Below are 8,685 nucleotides of genomic sequence, written 5' to 3'. Positions count from 1 at the left end.
TAATTTCAGACTTCCTCATCTGATGTAGAGAGACCAGCTTGTCTGAGCGTAGCCTTTAGGAGGCGAATCTCAGTCGGCCTGGTTTGCTGCAGTTTGGCAGAGTCAGTTGTTCCTCTGCCAGACGAAGCTGTGCTTCTGCCCTTTCAGTCTCTTTTTGCAGAAGTGCCTTGTAATATCATCTTTGTTTGATGAAGGGCGCTTCACAGCCTTCTGTGGCAACTAACACTGGCTCAACCAATGAGGATCCAGCTTCTTTCTCAGGAACAGAGCTGAAATTCAATATAAATACGCTCTCTGGATCAGCCTCAGGAGGAACTGGCAGATTCTCCTCCATACTCCTCCTCAATCCAAGGCTCGCCATCCCTACAACACCTTGAATACCGGAGAGCTTGCGACTTCTACCTCCAAGATTGCGAGGACCACATCTGTGTAATCTCCCTCTTAAATGGTTGTTGCCTGTTTGTGGGTTTTTGGTTCAGCATGGTCCTTTGTTGCCCTGGCCTTAAGATTCTTCCACCGCAATTTGATTTGGTCTGTGGTCCTCCTCTGGCCGACCCTATGGCATTCACATTTTCTGTGATTAAAATCCAAACATCATTTTTCTTTTGTTGGTTCCTTAGCAGAATTAAAACTTCCCACTATTGTTCCATATGGCACCGAAAACTCTAGTAGTGCATTGGTTTAGCAGCAGTGAAGTTACAGCTTCTTGAGTCCATGGTTCCGTTGCTTTACTATAGTGAACATGTTCATCAATTATAGGCTTGGGTCCAATTGCCTCAATTGAACACAAGCCAAAACATAATCAGTTGATCTGGTGTGTTTGAAAAAGACCAATTACACAGCCATATAAATCAGCCTTTCTCAGAGGATTACAGGAGCCAGTGAAATGCCAGGTGTTGTCCACCGTCCCCCCACTTTGCCAGGAGAGGATACCGTCAAAGGGTGTATGTTGAAGTACAAAGCCACTGGAGCAATACACCACTGAGGAGTGTATGTCCGGTTTTGCTTTGGGAAGGGTGATATAGAGTACCTTGTGAACTTTCCGGCCAAAACTTCAACACAGAACCCAAAGGAGCACGGTCTGTTGTGGAAGACCAGATCTCATTGCTCTCCGATTTTATGCTGTGGGACTTCTATTAAGTTGTTGGTGATTGGGATGGTGAAATCAGCGTGGTGGATGTGGTGAGAGATGTGTCAATCGCACTGGCCAGCCTGGTCAATGAATTGTTTCTTTTCCAAAGGACAACCAGATGCCCAGGCCAAGCTCAGCTTTTTTTTTGGGGAATATGCCCAATACTGTTGGAGCAATCGACTGTGCATATACAAGCACCTCGTGAGAAAGAATGGGAGTTTATAAAAGAAAAGGGAGGCACAGCATCAATGTCCAATTGTGTGATGCTGACCTCATCATCACCAACTGCGTTGTCAAGTGGCCTGGGTCTGATGCACGCATCCTGAGGGAGAGCGCTCTATATGGAGACCTCCAAACCAACCGACCAGATGGCATAATATTAGGAGACAGTGCCTACCCACTCCTACCATGGCTGATGACTCCTTTTCTAACAGCAAATACACCGGCGCAGGCACGCTTCAACACTGCTCATTGCAGAGCAAGATGTGCAATTGAGCGTTTAAATGGAGTTCTGAAGAGGCGCTTTGCATGCCTTAACTACCTGAGAGCGGAACCACAGAAAGCATGCAACATAACCCTTGCCTGTATTGTCCTGCACAACATCGCTACTAAGCGCAATGTCCCTCTCTGTGCTGACAATGATGCACCTGAGCCCCTTGGAGACCCTAACCAACCTCCTGCATTCTGCAAGAACGAGCAAACAGGACGTGCAACAAGGGACGCAATAGTTAGACACTATTTCTGATTTGGATTTGTTTTGGATTTCAAAAATCAGTGATTGCCATTCTTTGCATTTTTTTGGTTATTCTGTAATCATTGCATGCATCACTAATAAATATTCTAAAAACAAAAATATTTTCGATTGTGTTGAATGTATAGGCCTGTAATATGTATCAATTATTGACAGAACAAAATTTATTGTTTTGGTCAATTTTGACAGCTGTTTGGGGATTATTTATGAGGCCAAACTCTTTCTACTGCTGTAGGCCTATACTGAAAGGCTGATTCGTTAAAGCTACCTAATCCTGTAGCCTGACGGTGAACAAATAAAATTAAAACTTATGAATAAATAGGATATCTTGAAGATACTGCATGATCCAAATATAGTATTATTTGATACATTTTTAATTCATTTCATTACGTTTGGGGCCAGTGTTCAAAGGTAAACTAATCGGATTTTGTTATGGATTGGATCATTATAAATCTGAAATGGGTTGTTCAAAAGGTAAAGAAGGAAACTGAAATCAGATTAGATCACGGAATCCAATCCTAGTTTTAATCTGGATAAAACCTTCATTTGTGTTGTTCAAAACTTGTCAGTAGGATTTGGAAACTTGATCCAAAAAAACAGGTTATCTGATCAAACAGGGGGTAGGATTCCAGGTGGATTTCAAGGGGGATTCCAGCACAAAAACTTAGTAAACTTTAAATTGGTCAAAAATACATTTGCATTAGTGTATATACTTTTTATATTTTGCACTTGACTTGTTGACTTAGTTAAGTTTAGTAAAGTAAAATAAAATAAAAAATTTGGTCTTTCCTCCTAGATGAAGAAGAAACCTGAACATTCTACTACTACTTAAAAAAAAAAAATTTTTAAAAGTGAAGTACTTTAACTTTTTTTTTTTAAGATGTTTCAAAACTTTCCACAATGTATTTGTTAATGTATATTAGTTTTTTATTTGTAGTGGCTCAGATGAGGGGTTATAAAAGAAATTATTAATGGAAGTGGGTGGTATTTTTGCGTTTTGTCTCAAAATAAACACTTAGAGTAACCCAATTGGCTCTTCTACCTGTTCTGTAAGTAGCTCGTGGCCACATTGTGATATGTGTTTTATTTAGAGCAGAGTGGTAATCGGATTTGGTAACTTGAAAACTGTGTATTGGATCAGGGTGATCCAATCCAATGTTGCTTTGAAAAAGGCATAAAAGTAAGACGGATTCACTGATCCTGGATAGGAAGAAAGGGATTTCCAAATCCGGATCAATTTGATCCAGATAAAATGTTTTGAACAACTGGCCCTTGGGGCATGAAATCCACGCTGAGTCCACCCTTCTGATGGGATCAGTTTAGTCCAGATTTTTTGGATCAAAGTGATCCAAATCCTACAAAAAAGTTCTGAAAACAACCCAAACTAAAGGTTGATCCAGATCAAAACCGAGATTGGATTATGTGATCAAATCCGATTATGTATCCGTTTTTTCTTTTTGAAAAAACCCTTTTTCAACATTGATCCAATCAGTTCATCCATACCATATCTGCAGGTCTATAAATGAATTGAAAGGATTTTTTTTTAATATATAACAATTTACCTTTGTATTCACTTTAGTTTTCTAATTTCAGATTGCTCTTCACTTTTATGTTTGCTTTATTAATTTGTTTATGAATCTATTCATAGCCATTCTGGCAAAGTGGTTTCGTGGATGGAATTTAGGTCGCTCAGTTGGTGCACACCTTAGAAATAAAGACAAATATCTTAGCAATAGAGTTTTTCCCAATTGTTTACACTCCAAAATTGAAACCTGAAATCATATACCAAATCCCTAAACCAAGTCTGCAAAATTACAAGCACAACTCCTTCATTACACTCAGTGTCCAATGTTGTACACACTTTTTGCAAAACACGACATCTGTTTCTACATTAGGCACAACATTCCAAATTAAAATCTCTGTAGTCCTTTGGAAAGCAACACCAATTCCAATGCCAAGGACACTTGTTGCTGAATTGTGCACAACAGTGTTTAGGTAACAGTACATATAGAATATTTTACAACCGGCTACAGCGTAACACTAAGAATGTAAAAACATAACTTAGGTATATATAGTATATCATAGTGGTGTTTGTGTTGAGCCCATCAGTGTGTTGTGTCAAGGTTTGCAAATACACTGAATTGCAATGCCTTAGGCCTTTCTCTTAATATCAAGAGCGCCCCTAGTGGCCTCAGAAAATAAAGAACTGTTCCACAAAGCTTCATTTGGCCATCACTAGCATGCAACACATTCTCACTCCCATCTCGTAAAATACGGATGCTTGGTCAGGTGCCTTTGTCATAGTTATTAAACTAAAAGTCTCCCGGTAACACTTATAATAACATTTTAATAGATGTAAATATAGAGTAATAATCATCTAGTTAATTGTCTGGATGGTTATTATGAAGTTGCAACAGATGACTATAATACCTGTTAAATAGTAATAAATACTTGGTAAACCATCTATAAACATTATCTGGATTAGCCATCCAGTAAAGTATGGTTACTAAGTGGCTTGGTAATGCAATGATACATTGTTGCCCTTCATAAATTATATAAAAAAGTATATATATACACACACAGTACTGTGCAAAGTCTTGTGAGAAAATGCTGTAAACTAAGAATGATTGAGCAAACCACATCACATCAATATTAAGGGTTTACCACCCTTGCCTTTAAACCAGCATTCCTTTGTAGGTAAACGGTACAATAATGAGTGAACAGTGAAGCATGGTGGAGGTTCCTTGCAAGTTTGGGGCTGCATTTCTGCAAATTGAGTTGGAGATTGGTCAGGAGTTAGGGGTGTCCTTAATGCTGAGAAATCAGGCAGATACTTATCCATCATGCATACCATCAGGGAGGCATAGAGTAGCCTCAAATTTATTCTGCAGCAGGAAAACAACCCCAAACATACAGCCAGATCATTAAGAACTATCTTCAGTGTGAAGAAGAACTAGAAGTCTGGAAGTGATGGCATGGCCCCCAAAGCGCCCTAATCTCAACATCATCCAGTGGGTTTGGATGGATACAGAAACAGAAGGATTTGAGAGGAAGCTACACCCACAGAAGATCGTGGTTAGTTTTCCAAGGTGTCTGGAACTTACCAGCCGAGTGTCCTAAAAACTGTGTGCAAGTGTACTGAGAAGAATCGAGGCTCTGTTAAAGGCTAAGGGGTCACACTAAATATTCATTTGATTTGTTTACTCTTCTGTTCATTCTCTGCATTCTTAGTCAGTACTGTATATATACTGATATACAACATATATACACATATATCAACCCACATACTATGCGTGTGTGTATGTGTATTAAATAAAAGTATTCATATGTTGCAACTTTTAAACACATAACATTGACACTTTATAGACAGTTCACAAACACCTATTAACCACCGAAAAAAGTATTAACTATCTATCTAAATAGTGTTTGTAGATGGTTTACAGGGTATTTAAACTATTAACAAGGTATTATAGGCCTCTGTGCAACTTTGTAATAACCATCCAGACGCCATTTATTTACAAACACAACTAGTAACCCTTAACAAAGTGTGGGAACATCTGGTCCATCTGTCTATAGAAGGGTTAAAAATTGTTCCTTAAGGCTTACAAACATTTTTTAATCATAGCCCAAAACATAATATATATATGAGGAGATAATTTACAGTATGTACCATAAACTGTTAATTTACAGCACACTAATTATTAATTATAATTTAAATGTTAACAGTAAATGACGGTTCGTAACAGTTAATTGACAATTAACTAAAGATGATTAACTATCAATTTATCTTCTATTAATGATGGTTATTGTAAGGTGTACCAAGTCTCCTTTAGTGTCATTTAACACGCTTTAACTAACAACGCACTTGGTCGGGACTTTTGCTGTTAGGTTAAGGAAAAGCTTGTGAGTTTACGATCCGTGACTTGCGGGAACGGGACGGTTGGGTTAAGGAAAGGTCGTGGGTGGGTTACTCATGACACGCGGGAATACGGCCGGTTAAAGAAGAAAGTGGGTTCTCAGACACGCGGCAATAACTGGACGGTTGAATACATATACAGGACACAAACCTTGCTTGTGTGAAAGTCCTATGTTTGACACATCAACCACCCAGTGATGGAACAAGCTACAATGTAAGTTAATAGGCAATTGTCCAGCTGCATTTACCTTCACAAAAATGCTAATTTTTCCAATGACAGGCTCAGATAATAATTCTAATGTGTGACATTATGGAAAAGACCCGTCAATCTCTGAGACCTTTCTGTTTACGACGAAAACAGCTCTTAAGTCGCTACGCGCTAAACCCACCGGACTCCATGTAAAAACCAGTACTCGTGTTGAGCCAGCTTCCATGTAAATCGCTAAAACATGTTTATTAAACCAAACTAGGTGTGATGGTTGGATAAGTGGAAAGATGAATGGGCTTGCATAGTTTTATTTTGTTCTGTTGACTTGTTAATGAAGTGTATTTTACGATGCTAAAATCACTGTTGATTTACATGGAGTCTGGTGGGTTTGGCAAACTTAATTTTGCCAATGTTTTATGTTTAAAAAAAGGATCTAACTCTTTAACAGAAGGTCGACTCCTTGAAATCCTTTATAAAAAATAGATGGTCTACTACTGTCCTCTACTCTGGTTGAAAAAAAACTATAGTTACCCTTAAATGCATTCCTATCATTAAAACAATGGAAATCGTGACACTTATCACAGTTAGTGTATAGTATAACCAAGTAATTTTTCCATCTGAGCAGTGGATAGTTACATTTAAAAGCATGGGTGGCCTTCAAGTGCACACCAGCTGGAATGACCCCAAAAATGGCACTCAGAGTCTAAGGTGCAAGCAAACAGTGCAACGCCGTGGTAAAGCGTCAAAGATGGATTCCAAAATTTAGGTAGGCTAGAACATGTGGAATGGTCGCAGTGTCCTGTTTGCATCTGTCACATTTTGGATTCAGCTCTGGATAAATTCTGGACCATTTCAAAACTGCATAACTCAATGTCTCATGTATACTGAAGAGGAGTGTATCTTCAGATCCGATCCCAATCTTTCTTCAGAGACGACATTTCATATCCACTCAATCAATTTTTAACGGGTTCGAGTGGTATCTTACCGCCTATTAATTGCATTTTAAAGTATATAAGACCATCTTGTCTAATTGGGTTTTGGGGGGAAGAGCGGAAAGTGACCTCATTTGAAGTGGATATAGCGGTGAGGACAGCATTGTCCAAAGTGGTGGGTGTAGCTGGTCCCGCTAGCTCCCTTAGCACGAGGATTAGTAGGCATGTTTACACTTCAAAAGGACTTTAGAATATCAAAAAGTATCACCAGAACAATTGTTTGCAACCCTTTAGGGTCTGTAGGAAAAGCAAAGCACTTTTATTTTAGAATTATTGAGCAGTGAAAGGGAGCTCCAAAATCTATTGTGTTACATGCATCGCAGCACCGGATTTTTTTTGGGTTTTCCCTTAATGGACGAACTGCAGGTGAGAAGGCGAAGAGTGCAAGAAATTGTCCTAGGGTGAAACCATAGACCTTTGCATCAAGACATAAACCTCTATGTATATAGTGATCTGCTACCAACTGACGCAACCCGGCCACAGCAAGGATTTGAGAATGGCAAAACACAGAAGCAAAAGGTGAGGGAAATTCAGGCAGCTTTATCCTGAAATTTACTTCCACTGATCCAGACTACAGGGCATAATGAGGTTTCTTGGAAGCTGGGGTAGACAGAGGTCTAGAAACAACACTACAAAACACATAAACACATACTTCAGGCTTCCTTACTGATGTAGAAATCCCTTGATCTGTAGCTGTGTAGAACACCAGTCCACTCCTACTCTAATAAGGCAACCTAACGGATCCGTTACACCATCAATACATATTATTTTCAATTGCTTGTCAGAAAGCATGTTATGGACTGTGCAGAGTGAGTATTTGAGTTTCATTTTGTCAGGTAGAAAGTTTAAGCACTCAGCCTTTTTATGGGAGGACAGATTTGTTGCCACTTGTTGAGGAAAGGAGAGAGGAAAGTGAATGCTGAGTCCATAGGAGACATACATGTGGTGCAGCCTATGTCACCATCAAGAGATTACAAAAAATAAGCAGAAAAACTGACAATACCGATACAACATTGTTGTGATTGATGGTTTCCTGGGACAGGTATATTATATTATGGACAGGCATGCTGTGGATGTTTCTGCAGGGGCTTTGTGCTGAGATGTCTGGTGTTTCACAGACAAGTTTTGCAGCAAGGCTTTCGGCGATATAAAAAAAATTGGATTGGCTAATAGTATTTCCCAGCCTTCGGCCATTCTGGTTAGTCTAAAAACTACATGCACATTGCCGTTGGCAAATCCAGAATGGACAGGGAAGCAAAACATAAAAAAGATGACAAGATGGTGCTTTCTAGGGATGTCATAATACTAAAAATGTAGTAGTCCATCCTGATACCACTAAAAGTACATAAAACTATTTCTTTATTTAAACACCTGGGGAGCTGTCTCAGGTTTAGTCATGTTGGGTAAGGGTTAATGTCATGTTTAATTTTTCTCACTTGTCATTATTTTATATGCTATTCACTGTTTTGTTGTGGACTGAAGAGGTCAGGAGAAAATGACTTACATGTGAATCTGGAGAAAACGGTAGTCTTCTGGACCACATCCCGCTGATCGAAGCCTGGCATCACCACACAACCAGCGTATGGTAACATCTTCCAAGAGTTCACCTGGAGCTCCAGATAGCAAGCAATGTTTAGTACTAGTATAGAGAAACAATCTTACTTTTGGTTGTGAGCTCCAGGTGAA

The 8,685-nt window shown here is 39.2% G+C and overlaps 1 protein-coding gene across 1 annotated transcript in view; it reads left to right on the top strand.

Moving 5' to 3' along the window:
- The window catches only part of LOC116686650 (substance-P receptor), a 70,441-nt gene that overhangs the window by 5,407 nt on the left and 56,349 nt on the right, over positions 1 to 8,685 (top strand). The window lies entirely within an intron of this gene.

Source organism: Etheostoma spectabile, unplaced genomic scaffold (assembly GCF_008692095.1).
Source record: "Etheostoma spectabile isolate EspeVRDwgs_2016 unplaced genomic scaffold, UIUC_Espe_1.0 scaffold433, whole genome shotgun sequence".
NCBI lineage: Eukaryota > Metazoa > Chordata > Actinopteri > Perciformes > Percidae > Etheostoma > Etheostoma spectabile.
Note: the sequence above shows the minus strand (reverse complement) of the source record. Positions and strands in the feature narration are given on the sequence as shown.